Source organism: Scyliorhinus canicula, chromosome 13 (genome assembly GCF_902713615.1).
Source record: "Scyliorhinus canicula chromosome 13, sScyCan1.1, whole genome shotgun sequence".
Lineage (NCBI taxonomy): Eukaryota > Metazoa > Chordata > Chondrichthyes > Carcharhiniformes > Scyliorhinidae > Scyliorhinus > Scyliorhinus canicula.
Window position 1 is genome coordinate 119,791,700 of NC_052158.1, and position 17,690 is coordinate 119,809,389.

Consider the following 17,690-nt stretch of genomic DNA (forward strand, 5'->3'; position numbering starts at 1 on the left):
CAAATCCCATCCGAGTGAGGAGCTGCCACCATTACCTACATGCTCACTGGCATAGTCAACTGACACAGCCAGATAGAATATGCACTCCCTAATGAATAACCGATATTTGCCTCAAAAATTCAGAACTTGCTGGACAGTAATTTGGTTTTCCAAATGCCCAAATAAAAGAGTAGAGATAAACCTGCTCTCGGAATCATACTTATCAAGGATTATTCAATTTCAGTAAAATATTCGTGCCACAATTGTTTGATTTGCGTTCGGAGATTGTTTACATTTCATTAGGCTAATAGAATAAGAGCCTCTAACGGAAATCTTCACTGCAAACCAGTGAGAAGCAATTAATGAATTGACAGCTGAGAATACCTTGTTCTGTTAAATTAGGACCTGTTCATGACAATCATCGCAGATGTGCTATTAATTAACATTTAAGCGGGATAGTCATAGGTTTTAAAACAACACTCTCCATTAAGGTTGTAAGCAGAAGGCACATTCACCAGTTTAATGCCTCTTATGGCAACTTCACTTTCATGAATTTAGGTAATTTCACATTTGAGGATTTTTAACATCCTACTGTGCTATAATAGTAAGGAGGTTTAAAAATAAATGAAGTTTGTGCTGTTTGCATTTGCACTGATAGATACTACAGCATTGCAGTGTGGTGTTAATAATGCGATGATGCCGTTCCTGTTGAGTTGATCCTATCCTAATATTGGTTCCAGCAGTTTTATTTATGCTGTCAAGCAAATTTCAAACCATTCAGTCATATGTTGATATTCTACAAATGGAATACCTTTACTCATGTGCCCGTGCACACTACCTATTCAAACCAAGTGTTTGATTACTCTAATGGCAGTAAATGGCATTCAAGAAACATTATAACAGTACATGTGTGAATGAGGTTGGAATTTAGATTGGGTATTAAAAGCAAGAGAAAATCATCTTCTCCGTGCAAGAAATGGATTTCATCAATGTCATTTGATACTGCTGAGCGATAGATCAGCACTGCTCAGAGAGTAAATGGCAACTCAGAAACACACATTGCCATGAGAGAATCAATGATCTTAAAAGAGTTGAGAGGGTTAAATGGGAACACACCAGAAAGATCAAGCCATATCATCTGGCTACCAAGAAAATCATTGACAAGGCAAGGCCCTATTTATGGTCATGTAGTCCTTTACAGCACAGAAGAAGGCCATTCAGCTCACCACGTCCATGCCATCTATCTGTGGAACAAAGAAGTCAGTCCCATTTCTCCATTCCAACCCTGTCGCCCTGAAAATGTATTTCTTACAAACTCCATTCCAATTTTCTTTTGAAATCATCAATTGTTTCCACTTCCACCACCCTTTCAGGTAGTAAATTCCAGGTCCACCGCTTGGTAAAAGAGTTCTTTGAACCATTCCCGGCTACATCTCTTGCACAAAACCTTAAATCTTGTACCAGCATATAATGGGAACAGGTTTTCCTTGCCTACCTTATTCAAACCCGGCATAATCTTTCTTCACCATTCTATGGCCGCCTCAACTCCACGTTCCTGAGTGACGCCATAACACTCGGTCCTCATCATGCCTCGCCTCCGTCTGCTTTGTAACAAAGAGAGTAACTTCAGCTTTTCAAACTTATACTGTAACTAAAATCCTACATTTCAGGAACCAGTCTGGTAAATCGATTCTGCATCCTAACTCCTTCATAGAGGTTGCAGATTTGATGAAGGAATAAATGTGATGTATAAATTTGCCCATGATAAATATTTTTTCACATTTTAAAATTTATTCCTTTGTGTTGGATGATGACATGCAGTAAAATATGGAGAAAGTTAATTTGAGACATAACTGGAAACCTCTTGGAGCGGAATTCTCCCAAGCCCCGGTTGGCATGATCGATGGTGTGCATGAGGTGTAGAATATGGTGGGAGGCCCAGAAATTGATTTCATGCTGGCATCAATTAACAGCGGGATTCTCCGCTGGTGTCCGCCATAGTGAGTGGGCAACATACCAGAGGCCAGCGTGAAACTAATTTGCATCACACACCCCCCCCCCCCCCCCCCCCCCCTGCCCCCCCCCCCCCCCCCCTCTCCCCCTCCCAAATCTTAATGATGCTGACAGAAAAACACGCTGACTCAAAAAATGTTTGGAGTATGTTGTGGAGTGGAGATGTCAGGACTCGCTTTAATAATGCCTGGAACTGCCTCCAGAATAGAAGATGGAGGCCGCCCACAACTCTGGAGCTTGGAGCACCACAGCAGTGGGTAGGGCGAGCATGTACAAGTGGAACTTCCAAATTTGATGTCCGGAAGGGAGTCCAACCTCCAGCCTCAGAATGGTCCCAGAGATCCATCTTCATTTTCAGGAGGTCCACCTTTCTTCAATAGTGTGTCAGTATGTTGGGTGTTCTTCATTATGGTGCCTGGATAGGACAGCAGACTACGCACCATCAGGCCTGCCCCGCCCTTGAATACATTGCAAAGTACCCTGCTACATAATTAATGAGGTCAGGGCTGGAAGGTTTTCCCCCTTGTCTCCGCAAAGGGAAACACTCCACATTCCCATTCCTGACCCGCCACGGGACTGAGTCCTAAAATGGGAGAATCCCACTATTTAGCAATGGAGAGGATGTGGAAACTTCACTTAAGGTTAAAGGAGATAGCAAGGCTAAGGTTGTCGCTAGATATAGAAGTGGCCAGGTGTTGGCCATTCCATACTCACACCTAACAGCTAGATCACATCAGAAGACACCATTCATCAATCTGGCTTATTTTACATCACAGTTGCTTCTGTGCAGTTTTAAAGTGACAAATGATGCAATTATGAGTATAACATTGATAAAAATAGTTGCTAATTTTAGCTACTTTTACACTGTGCACCATGGGAGGATGATACATCCCTACACTGACTGTACAAGCTCGATTGTAAATTAATCCTGAGACAAATCCAGATAATTAAAAGATGTCCAATATTGCCACCAACTTACTTACAGGTGCCACCTGCAATTTGTCGGTTCAACAACCATTCTATGCCTGTAAATAAGAAAAGCTAAAGTTCAATTTCTAGGGGATTTGAAGATGGAGCCTAAAGTAGTGTGTGAACATTCAATGCACGTAGGAATTCTATCTGAAACATGGGAAGGCAATGACGTAAGTCTGTCTTTGATATTCTTACACGAACCAACTGCGACTCTTAACACAAATGGTATAATATTGGAATGTGGAGTGTTACTTGCATTGAAAAAGACCACTCTAATTAATTGCCTGTTATTAGTAGTAAACCTTTAATGGTGGTGTTTTAAATCCACATCAAAAAACACGACTGTCTTTTTAACCTGCCTGAAAGAGCATTTGAAGTCCATTGGCTCTGAGTCAACATTAAGCTACTGAAGCCCAGAAAGTAGGCTCAAGGAAATGTATAACTTTTAAAATTAATCAATTAAAACTGCGGACACTACTGTTCCTCTTTTCACAGATCAACAAATATTGTTATGAAACCCATCCAAGAAAGTGTTAGCTTACAATTCAGCATTGTTATAATATATGTCTAATTAAAAATTATGTACATGTTATGATGTGGAATGATTTTGATTTTGTTCCACCTATTAAGCAATTGTTATATTAATTGCTTTACAGTGACACTGGCAAAACTATCACCATTAGGCAATCTGTACTGATTGGAAAAGTTACCACACCTCCTGAGGCCGATTACATTAAATACACTGGGACTGAAGATCACTTGCAGTAAAATTAATCACGATTTAGTTCACAAGGAAAGGATGTACAGTTTACAACAAAATTATGTCACAGTAGTGCCCCCTATGGAGTTAAAGTTGTCATCACTTAAGACATTTATTTAAATGGCTCAGTGCTTGAGGTCAAGACTATTTAAAAAAATTTCAATGTACACTTCCCTAAGCAATAGTGAACGTTTACGACACCTTTGACTATTTTAAGTAAAAGTTATGCCGGTGTTGTCAATAAAGATGTGCAAAGTCAACATTGTCACAAAAAAAGGAATGCTTCCCCAAGGGTAAAATTACTTCCATTTGCTCCCCTTAGTGGCTCAGAGGCCACAAGATTTTTTTAAATCAAGATCTCTTTTGTTCTCCTTTAGTTGGTAAAGAACAATCATTTCAAATGGAGATAATCAATCTCCTCCCGGATTCATTACATTTGCCTGGACAGGGTCTTTTAAAAAAAATTCAATCCTGGATGTCGCTGCCATTTGTTGCCTATTCCTATTTGTCCCGGATAAGGTGGAGGTGCGGTGTCCTTTGTTTTTAAATATACTTTATTCATAAAATTTATAAAAATAAATTACACAACAGTTCAAAGTTGGCTTTACAAAAGTGGCACTCACTACACCTACAATTACTGCTTACATTTACAATATTCGTTCCGTGTCAACTGTACAGCTCAAGGGGATTTTACACAGTTTCCAACCCCTTAATGTACGCTGGTGGGAGGATCTCAGATGGTGGTCTTGCCCCCATTGCACCTTTGTGACAGCTGCCCCAAGCTTTAGTATGTCTTTCAGCATGTAATCCTGCTGTTTGGAATGCTTCAGTCTACAATACTTGCTCACCAACAACTGTTTGCACTGTTACAAGTTTGAAGCAGAACAAAGAGCGTCTTTCCCGATTTGTTGGTCCTCCAGCACCTGTTGACATTTATCTCAGTGTGAGTCATAGAGCACAAAACCCTTCCATGTGGAGCTGCTCAGGTGGAACCTCAACAAAACCACTGCATTTCCTTCAAAACCTGCTTTGTATACTTCCGGAGGAGATTGGCAATGGTTTCTTCCTCACTGCGACCACCTCAAGAGTAGCAAAGTGGGTGAGACTCCTGGCCTGTCGGGTGGATCTGATGGGGAGGGCCCATTTCACCACCAGCTATGCTACATCTTGGTGCTTCTTTGAAAGTTTTGCCGATGAGGCATTCTACTAAATGACTTTGCCAGTCTGCTCAGGGAACCATCCGACAGGATCAGTCATCTTTTTCGGCAGGGCCTCTAGGGTATTGTGTGCAGACCTCTGCCTGATGGACATGTGGTCAAAGATGTTTTTCTGAATAAACTTTTCCATGAGGGTAATGCGTGGCCCAACTGAATAGAGCATTCTTTGGCAGTGTGGCCAGACCCATACTTCACAATATCAGGGACGGGTAGAAGGTCAGCATGTAGTGACACTTGCTTTTGCATATTCAGGATCCATGCAGCCAAACACAATGGTGGCCATCAGGATGAGGGTGACATTGGGTACTTGGTGAACTGCCTTCTTGATCCTCTACGAGTTTGATCCACTGAGTGTCTGGCTAGGCAGTTTCAGAGGGCAATAAAGAGTACATCATATTTCTGTGTCTGGGATTACACACAGGCCAGACCGGAGAAGGATGGAAGACTTCTTTCCCTAAAGGACATTAATGAACTAGACAAGTTTTTACAGCAATTACAATATAAGGTTCATAGCCACCCACCACAACTGACAATAACTTTTTAATTAACTAATTTAATTAATTGAGTTCAAATTTTCCATTTGCCCAGGTCTCAACAGAACTGGCATCGGTATTTTGGGGGCAATAGTTCTGTTGAGGCTTTACAATGACATAATGAGCATAATTCTTTGGGTAGCTTGGGAACTCCCCAGACACTGGCAGTTGGATTTTCAAAGTGTGGCCCCGACCCCATGACTCAAAAATCCTCCTTGTCATGCAATTTTTAAATTCAGGTGGTTGACATAGCCAGGAGGCAAGCTCAACACAGTTAGCAGCACCTGCTGTCAGCGGCAAAGGCCGGCAGCGGACATGTCCAGGACTGCCAAAGAGAGCAGGCAGTTTCTCAAAGGGACAGCAGTTTCAATGGGGGTAGAAAGGAGCCATAAGAAGGTCCAGCACTCACGCCATCGCAAGTAAGTTCTGGTATAAAAATGGTAAAATAAAGGTTTAAAAAAAAGACAGATTAATTTTAATTGGAAGCTGTGAACTGGTGTGTATCAGATGGTTGATGTGCTTCACGATAATGCAGCTAAAATGTTCATTCTGAAATGAGCCAGTCTCTTAACAAACTCCATAAGGAGCTGTAAATTGGTGAGGAAGGAATTTCTTCCCCACCTCCACTCCACCCTGAAGCCCTTTGGAAATTGGAGATGTGGGGATTGTTATGGGCCAGGGCCTAGAGACTCCAAAGTGTATTCTGAAGCTCTTCTGACCAATAACTTTGATGTTGAATTTGGCTAGGATGAGCACAAAAGTCTTCACTTCAGGTGTGATTCATCAGACTTCTTAGGTGCTGATGGAACCATCAATTCACTAGACACGTGCTTTAAGATATGAACAGTGGTTTTAATCTACTTACAACAGAGCCAGCCTGTTCCGCGTTGAACTCTCGAAGAACTGAACGACTGGCTCTGAGCATTGGTATTTATACAGCAGTCCAGGGGGAGGAGTCGTGGGCGGAGCCAAGGGTGGAGCCCTGTACAAACTCCTAAGCATTCCCAGCGCTGCTCCCCCTAGTGGTCGGGCGATGCAACTGCGCTTACAAATGCATGGTCTCATGTATATACAATACAGTGTGAATTACGGAGTTACATTCACCACAGGTGCTTTTATCAAAACAAAGTTTATTATAAGAATGTAGTTAACATATATAAAACACTTAGCAAGAACTTGTTATCAATTATAAACATGAAAAAACACACAACAGTTACAGTAATCTATAATATATAACTCTTACTGAATCCCCCTTAGCTGTTCCAATTCAATACAAAATCCAATAAAACCAAAACCCCTTTCAAGGGCGTGGCCCAGCACACTGTAATCTCACTTGAATGGGACTGGTCCTTTTCCTGAGATTCTAGTCCAGTTTCCAATCAGCAGATTCAAAACTCTTTCCGTAAAGCAACTCTAGCTTTAAGGTTATCAAGGCAGTTTGTCACACCCAATGTGCTTTCAGTTCACTGGAACAGCTTTGAAATAAAACAGAGAAAACAGGGCTACTTCCTGCAGTCCAAACGAACAAACCAAAAATGAAACCAAAACACTTAAGCCCCTCTCACCTGACAGCCACAGCCCAGCTCCACCCACAAATGACATCACTGAAGTTGTGTTACAAGCCATGTGGTAAAACAATGTAATCAACAACAACAAATATATGTATATATATATATATACAAACAGATTAAGGAATCTTTACAAAGTGGGGGTGTAGCATTATTGGTGAAGAGGGAGGATATACTGAATGAAGCATCAAATGAGGCCATACAGGTTGAGCTGAGAAATAAAAAAGGAGCAACCACATTGCTCGGACTGTCCCATGGACCTTCAAAACAGCGGAGGGGAGTTAGAAGAGCCAATATGTAGAAAGATTACTGAGTGCAAAAATAATATGGCAATAATAGTGGGGACTTCAACTTAGCTAATATCAATTCGGATACAAACAGGAGGGCACAAAGGACGCAAAATTCTTGAACTACATTCAAGAGAACCTTTTTATCCAGCAAGTAGCAATCCCAACGAGAGAGGGTGCAATTCTAGATTTAGTCTTAAGAAATTAAGCTAGGCAAGTGGATGAAGTAGCAGTGGGGGACCATTTTGGAGATAGTGACCATAATATAGTTAGATTTAGCATCATTATGGAAAAGGATAAAGATAGAGCAGGAGTAAACAAATTTTTAAAGTGGGAGGGAACAAATTTTACTAAGCGGAGAGATGAGCAGGGAAGAGTGAACTGGATACAGCTATTTAAAGCAAAAACTGTCAAAGCAGTGGGAGGTAAAATTCCACAAGCACAATATAGATGGGTCCCCATGACGGAAAAGGGTGGTACTGCTAAATCTGGAGCCCCCCGTTACCCAGAAGCATAAAGTAGAAAAGAGAAGTTTATGACAGTCACAAAATACTAAATGCTGTAGAATGTCTTGAGGAGTATAAAAAGTACAGGGGTGAAGTAAACATGGAAATTAAGAAAGCAAAGGGAGGGTACGAACAAATATCGGCAGGTAAAATCAAAGAAAATCCTAAGATGTTTTATCAATGTATTAAGAGCAATAGAATAACTAAGGAAAAGGTAGGGCCTTGGTAACTTGTGGGTTGATTCAGAAAATGCGGGCAGGGTTCCCAATGAGCATTTTGTTACTGTCTTCAATAAGGAGAGCGATGATTCAGACATTCTAGTTCAAGAGGAGTGCTAAATATTAGATACAATAAGCATAGTGAGGGAGAAAATACAGGAGGAGCTATCACCCTTGAAGGTGGATAAATACCAGGGCCTGGTGGATTGCATCCCAGGCTGTTGATGGAAGCCAGGGAGGAAACAATGGATGCTCTGAGGAGAATTTTCCAATCCTCACTAGATACTAGAGGATTGGGGTCTGAGAATGTTGTATCATTATTTTAAAAGGGTACAAGGGATATGCCAGAAAACTATAGGCTGGCCAATCTAACGTCAGTGGTGGCCAAATTCTTGTAAACCATTCTGAAAGACAGGATAAATTGCCACTTAGAAAGATGTGGATTGGTCATAGATATTATGGTTTTGTTAGGGAACATTCGTGTCTTTGTAATTTAATATATTTTTGAGGAAGTAACATGGTGGATTGATGAGGGTAGTACAGTGGATATTGTCTACTTGAATTTTATTAAGGCATTTGACAAGATTCCACATGACAGATTTGATCAGAAAAATGAGATCTAATGTGATACATGGGAAGGTGGCAAGTTCGATCCAAAATTTGTTCAGTGACAGGAAACAAAAGGTAATAGTCGATGGATGTTTTTGAGAAAGGAAAACAGTTGCCACTGGTGTTTCACAGGGATCAGTGATGGGCCCTTGTTGTTTATTATATATATTAATGATTTAGACTGAAATGAGGTTGACATGATTGGGAAATTTGCAGATGGCACAAAAAATGTCACGTAGTCATAGTGAAGAGGATAACTGTCGATTGCAAAATTATATCAATAGTTTAGTTAACTGGGCAGAGAAATGGCAATGGAATTCAATCTGGAAAAGTTTGAGGTAATGCATGTAGAGAGGTCAAACAATGCAAGGGAATACTGAATAAATGGGAAGATATTGGGATGGGTCGAGGCAGTGAGAGCCCTTGGAATGCATATCCACAGGCTCTTGAAGGTAGTAGTACAGGTTAACTAAGTGACCAAGAAATCATTTGGAAGGCTTTCCTTTATTGAGTAAGGTATTGAATATAAAAGCAGGATGTAATAACTTCAAGAATTGGCTCCACCAGTTAATTTTTAAGAAACAAAATATTATTCCAACTATAAACAACTATTTACAAAGGGCTTTAAAATGGTCTTTCCATACTCAGCTCTGAGTTCCAACTGCTGGGGCAAGTCCCAACACATCCCAATGAATTCTTAACTCTCTTCCCTGATTGGGCTAGAGGGTCACATGAACCCTTCCTCATTGAACACCTCTTAAAGGGGCTAGCTACTATAACCCTCTCACTTTAAGTCCCTCTGGGACATGGGAATAATTAAAGTACACAATTGCCTAAACAGTAACAATCATGAACACTTTTACATTAGTCCATCAACAGCAGTCTGTCTGGTGACTTCTTCTTTATCGTAGAGTGACGTAGCTCCAGTGACTGAGGTTCTTTGATTGAGGTAGTTATTGTTGGCCTTACTTCAACAGGACTCGTTCCTTGTACCAACTTTGCACCTTCCTTTCTTTTACAGTTTCCTGATGGATAACACTCTGGCCTGTTACTCGCTGATCCGACAGTTCACTCCATGGGCAACCCACAACGTTTCCTGCTGGCACAATTAGATCAGGTTGTAGCACTGGCACTTGGGACTGCACTCGGTCACACAAGTGGTCTAAATGCTTTTTTAAAATCTTGCCCTGTACTTTAACCTCATCGATCATCAGCCCTATTGTGGCCACAACAATTCCTCAAACTCAATTAGGTCCATTACTGAAATTGTTCACAAACACTATATCCTCTATCTTGAATGCTCTTGCACTTTTAAACAAATCGTAGTTTCTCCTCTGGTGTATTTGGCTTGCCTCCACACTCTCCCCGCTAAATTTGTGAACACAAAGCTTAATCTGGTCTTCAACCAATGAACTATCAGCAACTCAGCTGAGATTAATTGTATGCAGGGTGATCCTATATGATAGCAGGAACCTAACCAATTTGATGTTTAAAGATGCAGATAGTTGCTTCTTCAAGTCAGCCTGCCCGCTCCACGTCTGCACTGCCCTCTCGGCCAGCTCATTGGATGGAGGATGCTGTTCTGATATGTTTTATTGCATTAAAAGCCATAACCTCTGAAAACCAGCACCAGTAAAAGCCGTTCCGTTCTCCGAAACAAGGACCTCAGATATCCTGTGGATTGTGAAAAACAGGCTCATAAGCAGTTGTGGATCCCACTCAAACTCCTCTAACCGCTTTGAATGGGTGTCCACAAACAAGAAAAACAGCCTGCCCATAAACAGTCCCACATAGTTGACATGGATTCGAACCCATGGCCGACCTGGCAATTCCCATGGATGTAACGGAACTGCAGCAGGTAACATCTGCTGAAATTGGCACTGATCACAGTGCTTTATCAGCCGTTCAATTGCAGTGTCGATGCCAGGCCATCACACATAGCTTCTCGCTCACACCATCATTTTAGACACGCCTGGATGGGCACTATGTAACTCTTCCAGTAGTAATTCTTTTCCTGGCCCAGGGAGGACCACTCTCAATCCCCAGAGGACAATAGTATCCTTACCGTTAAGCTCATCTTTCCTGATCTGGTAAAGCTTCATTTCTTCTGAAGCTGTCTTGTCCTGCCATCCATACATTATCATGGTTCACCTTCAACAACACTAGATTTCTGTTTGTCCAGTACTTAATCTGTTGAGCCAACACTGGCAAAATTCAAAGGCCATTCTTATCTCTTCTGGTAGTCTTGGAGGTGCATCTTCCCTGGCAAAGGAATGCGACTCAGGGCATCTGCATTGACTATGTGTGTCCCAGGATGATACTCAATGGTGTATTCATAAGTGACAGAAACAATGCCCAACGCTGTATCCATGCCAAAGCTATTTGGAATCGCTTGCTTTCCTTGAATAAACCCAACACTGGTTTGTGGTCCATCTCTAAAGTGAAACATCTCCTGTATAGATATTAGTGAAAATTTATGATGCTACAGATGACAGCCAGGCCTCTCTCTTGATTTGTGAATAGTTCTTTCCTGCGCCTGTAAAGATCCTCAACACATATCCCAAAGGTCTCTCCGAACCATTGTGAATTGCGCTTTCACATAGCCGTCCGTCAGTCCAGAAGTAAAACACTCAAACACGTTGGTAACAAATATTCGTTTATTCACGGCCGGGACAAATCTCTCAGTAGTCGGGGAACCACCTTCGAGAAGTGCCATAGTCCCAGAGTACGGACTGTCCCTTTATACAATCACAGCTTAGAGGTGGTCCCCTTAAATTCCTAGATACACCAATGATTTGGCAAGGATCCAGAACATGTACTTATATGGAATTATTATCCTGAGGTAGGGTGGTTACTATGACATAATCATTAGCACGGTTCACTAATACTGCTGCTGCTAACGGTTTTCTTATCCTATCCGTCCATCAGGTCCAATTTCCTTATCTCCTTCCCTCTCGTGCTCCTGAGTCAGCTCTTTCACATTCCAATGTCCATTGTCTCAGATGACAAGGTTTTACACACTCATCTTTGCTGTCTCTGCACTAACAGATAGAGTTCTGTTCTCATTCCATTCCCTCAACCCTTTAACATATTTTTACTTGATGATCACAGATATATTTCAGAACCTTAATATTACGTACAGACAGCAAGGTTAAAACAAGACAATAAATGTAATCCACTTCCACACCATCACCCAAAACTGCCCAACACCATATGGCAATGCATCACTTGTTAGTATTATCTTCTTGGCGGGGTCGAAGTGCATCAGTAAACACAACAACTGCTTGACCTGACTAAATGCCTCTTTTTGTGGTACCTTCCAGATTTATCTCTGGCATTTCTTTAAGAATACGTGCAGGGGAGCTAACATTGTTGACAGGTTTGAGAGGAACCACCATAATAGTTAACCATCCCCAGAAAGGATTTGAGTTGTGAGGTATTCCCAAAGGCTGCTGCCTCCTCGATAGCTTTCACCTTGCCCTCCATGGGGTGCAGCCCCTGTGCGTCCACCCGATAACCCAGGTAAGCCACCTCATTAGCCTGGAAGGCGCACTTCTTTCTCTTGAGGTGCACTCCTGCTTCCTCGAATCTCCTTAATATTTCTTCTAGAGTCGACAAGTGTTCTTCTTCTGTGGGTCTCGTTATTAATACATCAACTAAGTACACAACACCCAACAAGCCTTGCAGTAAACTCTTCAAAGTTCTTTGCAATATAGCTTGCGCTGATGAAACTCCAAAAGACAAGCGTATGTACTAGTACAACTCCTTATGGGTGTTTATGGTCAGGTATTCATTCAAGGTGTCATCCAGCTCCAGCTGCTGGTTGGCATGGCTCATGTCTAACTTAGTGAATCTTTGACCCCCCACCAGTTTGCACATGTAGATCTTCGATTTTGGGGAAGGTGTATTTGTTCAGCTTCATGGCCTGGTTCACCGTCAGCTTGTAATGCCCGCGGATGTGTCACTTCATCTGGTTTCACGATTGATGATGCCCATTCTGCACTGGTTGAATGATGGCTAGGTCTTCCAGCTATTTTTGAGCTTCTCCAATAATGTATAGGTCACAGGTATAGCCCTGAATAATATTGGGGTGGTTTTCGGGTTCACATAAATTCTCGCCTTGGGACTCGGAGCCCCCGAGAAACTTCAGTTAACAGCATGGCTGGGTTTCTCAGCCTCGAGAAAATAAAGTTTGCCCTTAGAGGGTCTAGCTAGGGTTCTCTCAGAGGTGGCAGCCGTTCGTCGACTTTCTCGGGGAAAATTAAAATGTCAGCAGATGCGGCAGCATTCCGTGGGGTGGGGGGGGGGGGGGGGAGAGGTGAGTGCTTCATTGGGATGGTGTGGGAAGACTGGGTCACATGGGGTAATGTCTATTTAATTGTTATTGTATATTCTCTTTTTACACTATGTTAATGTTCACACTAGTTTGTTTGTTATTAATGTTACTACTGTTTTATTATGAAAAATGCTGCAAAACCTTAATAAAAATACTTTTTAAAAAAATATTCTTGCCTTGACTCCTTTCATTTTCCCAGTTCTTCCTGGAAATCATCTTGGGACTTGCTGATGATCTTGATGCTAAAAATCTCTAGCCAGTTTAATTGGATCTCCTGGAGCCAGTCCCGCCCCATTCAGCTCAGTGTCTGACCAACCACCATGATTAAAGGCAGCTGAGAAGATTGCTGTTGATCATTCACCCTGCTCACCATTTGCCTATTATCATTATGATCACTCCTATGTATATCATCAGCCTGATCCCAGTGTTCAGCCTCAGGGGTGGACTCTTTCCTGAAGGTGCCGGTAGGCCTGCTCCCCCTCCATGGTGGCTGAGGTTCCAGTGTCCACTTCCATCCGTAAGGGCCTTCCATTTACCACTAACTCCACTGTGATTGGGGCCACTTTATCTGCTTTTACATTATTGACAGACATAACTCAGGATAGCACAGTGGTTAGCACTGTTGCTTCACAGCGCCAGGGTCCCAGGTTCGATTCCGGCTTGTGTCACTGTGCAGAGTCTGCACAATCCCCTGTGTCTGCGTGGGTTTCCTTCGGGTGCTCTGGTTTCCTCCCACAAGTCCCGAAAGACAAGGGGCGCGATTCTCCACCCCCCATGCCGGGTGGGAGAATAGCGGGAGGGCCTCCCGACATTTTTCACGCCCTCCCGCTATTCTCCCCCCCCCCCCCCCCCATGCCCGAACCACGCCACGAATCGGCACTCGCCGTTTTTTACGGTGCGCGGCGATTCTCCGAGTCCCGTTTGGGGCATCTAGAGGCCCGATTGGCACGGGAGCACCACGATTGTGCTCGGGAGGGGATAGGCCCGTGATCGGTGCCCACCGATGGTCGGGCCAGCATCCAAAACAGACGCACTCTTTCCCCTCCGCCGCCCGGCAAGATCAAGCCGCCATGTCTTGTCGGGCGGCTGAGGAGAAAGATGCCAACTGCGCATGCGCGGGTTGGCGTTGTCCAACCTGCGCATACGCGGCTGATGTCATGGGCCGCGTCAGCCGCCGTGATGCTTGACGTGTGGCCTTGATGACCGTCGTCAAGGCTGCGCCGCCGTGATGCACGAGGCCGCGCTCCTAGCCCCGCCCGGGGGGGGGAGAACCGGCCCGGAAGTGGCCGTGAAGGCTGCCGTGGGTCACGGCCTGTCCCACGGCAGCCTTTACGATTCTCCGTATTTGCAGAGAATCTCGCCCAAGCTGTTTGGTGAATTTGACATTTTTAATTCTCCCTTAATGTACTCGAACAGGCGCCAGAGTGTGGTGACTAGGAGATTTTCACAGTAACTTCATTGCAGTGTTAATGTAAGCCTATTTGTGACAATAATAAAGATTATTATTATTATCATAAGGTATACTGGTGCCGTACTGTTCGATCTACTAGTGCTGGACAGGCTCTACTTATACTTGCATTTATGTCTTATGTGTCCTTTTTTCCCATACTTAAAGCATTCAGCGTCCCTAAATCTGCATATGTCTGGTGGGTGGCTTCCCCTACATCTGTAACACTCTGAACATTCTGTGCTATCCTAGGCTGTCGGTTTAATCTTCCATGCCTTCTGGTTCTTCCAGTTTCCATATTAATTTCCTCGCTTGGACCAGCGCCTTCACCCCTGGTGCCACTGCTGCTTGTGATTTCCCACCCTAACTGGGGGACTGAGCTGTTCAGTGTGCTTTGTAACTCCTGGGTATCTTTCTCCACACTCTCCATGGCTAAAGCAATCTCCAGTGCCTATTTTATACCTTCTACAAATTCTGCCAAACATTTCTTTTGTATGGTTTCTTTGTTAACGCCACATACTAAACAATCTCTTAGCATCTCATTTAATGTAGTCCCAAAATCTCAAAGCTTTGCAATCTTCTTGCGCCTTACCATGAAGACCACAATTGTCTCCCTTTGGGCTCTCCCAGTCGAATTAAACTTGTAATGCTACACAACTACTGGGGTCTTGGGCTGGTAGTTCCCTTTTGAGTAACTCTGCGAATGTTTTGATATCGGGGTCATTTGGATATGTTAAGCTTCAAATTAGACTGTATGTCTGTGCCCCTCATGCAGTTAACAAAACTACTGTCTGCTTCTCCTCCCCCTCTATTTCATTTGCACAGAAAACTAATTTTAAATGTTCAACATACTGTCCCCAATCTTCCAAAGCAGAATCAAATGGCTCTAGAGTCTTAATAAAGAGGCAGTTCAACTTGTTCTGCAATGCTTGCAATCATATTTCTTTCATGAATTCTTGCAATCTGAGTCGCTGATTTTTACACCATTACCAATGTAATAACTTCAAGAATTGGCTCCAACAGTTAATTTATACAAAATAAAATGTTATTCCAGCTATAAACAACTATTTACAGAGTGCTTTAAAGTGGTCCAACAGGGCAGTATGGTGGGACAGTGGTTAGCATTGCTGCCTCACAGCGCTGGGGTCGCAGGTTCGATCCCGGCCCTGGGTCACTGTCCGTGTGGAGTTTGCACATTCTCCCCATGTTTGCGTGGGTTTCACCCCTACAACCCAAAGATGTGCGGGGTAGGTGGATTGGCTGTGCTAAATTGGCCCTTAATTGGAAAAAATGAATTGGGTACTCTAAATTTATAAAAGCAAAAGTGGTCCAATTACTGGGACAAGTCCCAATAAATCGCTGTGAATTCCCAACTCCCTGCCCTGATAGGGCTCGAGGGTCACATGACACTCCCTCAGAGAACATTGCTTAAAAAGGCTAGCCCTACACAGGGATGTAATACTAACACTGTATAAAACAGTGGCTAGGTCACAGCTGGAGCTTTGTGTACAGTTCTGGTCACCACATTACAAAAAGGACATGATTACTCCGGAGAGAGTGCAGAGGAGATTTAGAAGAATGTTGCCAGACTTGAAAATTGCAGCTACGAGGAGAGGTTGGATTGGCTAGGGTTGTTTTCCATAGAACAGAGGAGGCAGAGGGGGTGACCTAATTGAGGTGCACAAAATTACGAGGGATTCAAACAGGGTAAATAGGATAGACTTATTTCGCCTAGCTGGGGGCCAATTACCAGGGGGCATAGATTTAAGGCGATTGATAAAAGGATTAGAGGGAAAGTGAGGAAAAGCCTTTTCACCCAGAGGGTGGTGGGCTTCTGAAATTCACTGCCTGAGTTGGTTGTTGAGGCCGAAACACTCAACTCAGTTAAAAGAGACCATAAGAAATAGGAACAGGAGTAGGCAATTCAGCCCTTCAAGATCGTTCCGCCAGTCAATAAGATCATGGCTGATTCGATATTCCTCATGTCCATTTTCTTGCCCTTTCCTCATAGCCTTTGATTTCCATCTGAGTGTGTCACTTGCAAGGCTACTGCTAAGGTGCTGGAAAATGGGATTAAAATGTGTGGCCAGTTTATTTTTTTCTCTATTGTGGCCGGTGCAGATGTATTGGGCTGAATGGCCTCTTTCTGCATCATTCATGATTGGATCAGAATTTCAGACCAAGGCAAATCGTAACACATTTTGGGCAGAAGAGCATCAGTCTACCTAAGGTTTATCCTTTCAGAACTAGCTGCTTTCCTAAATATCGCACCATATGCACGTTCATACACTGTTAGCATAATTGGTTGCTGCACCCAATTTGATGCTATTAGCAATCTTGGGCACTTGGGAAAATCTCCTATCCTCCAAGTCATTTACAAAGATGATATGTAACAAAGGGACTCTGCTGAACTTTGTTCTATTCCTCCAACACACAACTCTTTGCATTCACTAATACTAATCCGGTGTACTGGGCATCATGTAAATTACTCTGTATGTGGGACAATGTCAAATGTCATTCTGAAATGTAAGGAGATACCATCCAGTGATCCTTCCCTTTTTTTAAACCAAATTAGTACATCCGCAAAAAAAGGAAATTGGTCAAATGCAATCTTCCCTTACTGAAATAATAATGGTTCTCTGCAATTAGAGTCTGTTCTCCCGAATGACCTCTTAACAAAATTCCAAACATTTTCCCATTCTGATATAAGACACGTAGGTCTGAGTTTTGAGGATTGATTCTTTGTCCTTTTTAAAGACCGGGATGGCAATTACAGGTTGTGTCTCCATTGAGATGTTATCTCATTCAAACATGCTTTGAAAAATATTGACGAGCTGCCTCTCGCTTGTAAATATTGATGCAAAATTCTAATCGACATAAATTATAATAAGATCCATCTTTAAAATTTAGGGTAGTTGTTAATTTATTAACGTAATATCATTTCCAGATCATACCAATTATCTGTTCAGGTTATTCAGGTTATTGTTAAGATGCAGAGGTTTGCATTATACTTCCTAGAATAGACTGCTTAGAAATTCTGCTCCATTACACGTTTGCTACTGTTACAACCATTCCCAGGTGAGGTTCCCCAAACGTTGTTGATCTGGGCAAAACCCCTCGGTTTATCACCGTCCAGCTGGAATAGCCCCAAATTGTTACAAACCCAGATGAATCATAGAATCCCTACAGTGCAGAAGGAGGCCTTTTGGCCCATTAAGTCTACACCAACTCTCCGAAAGAGCGCT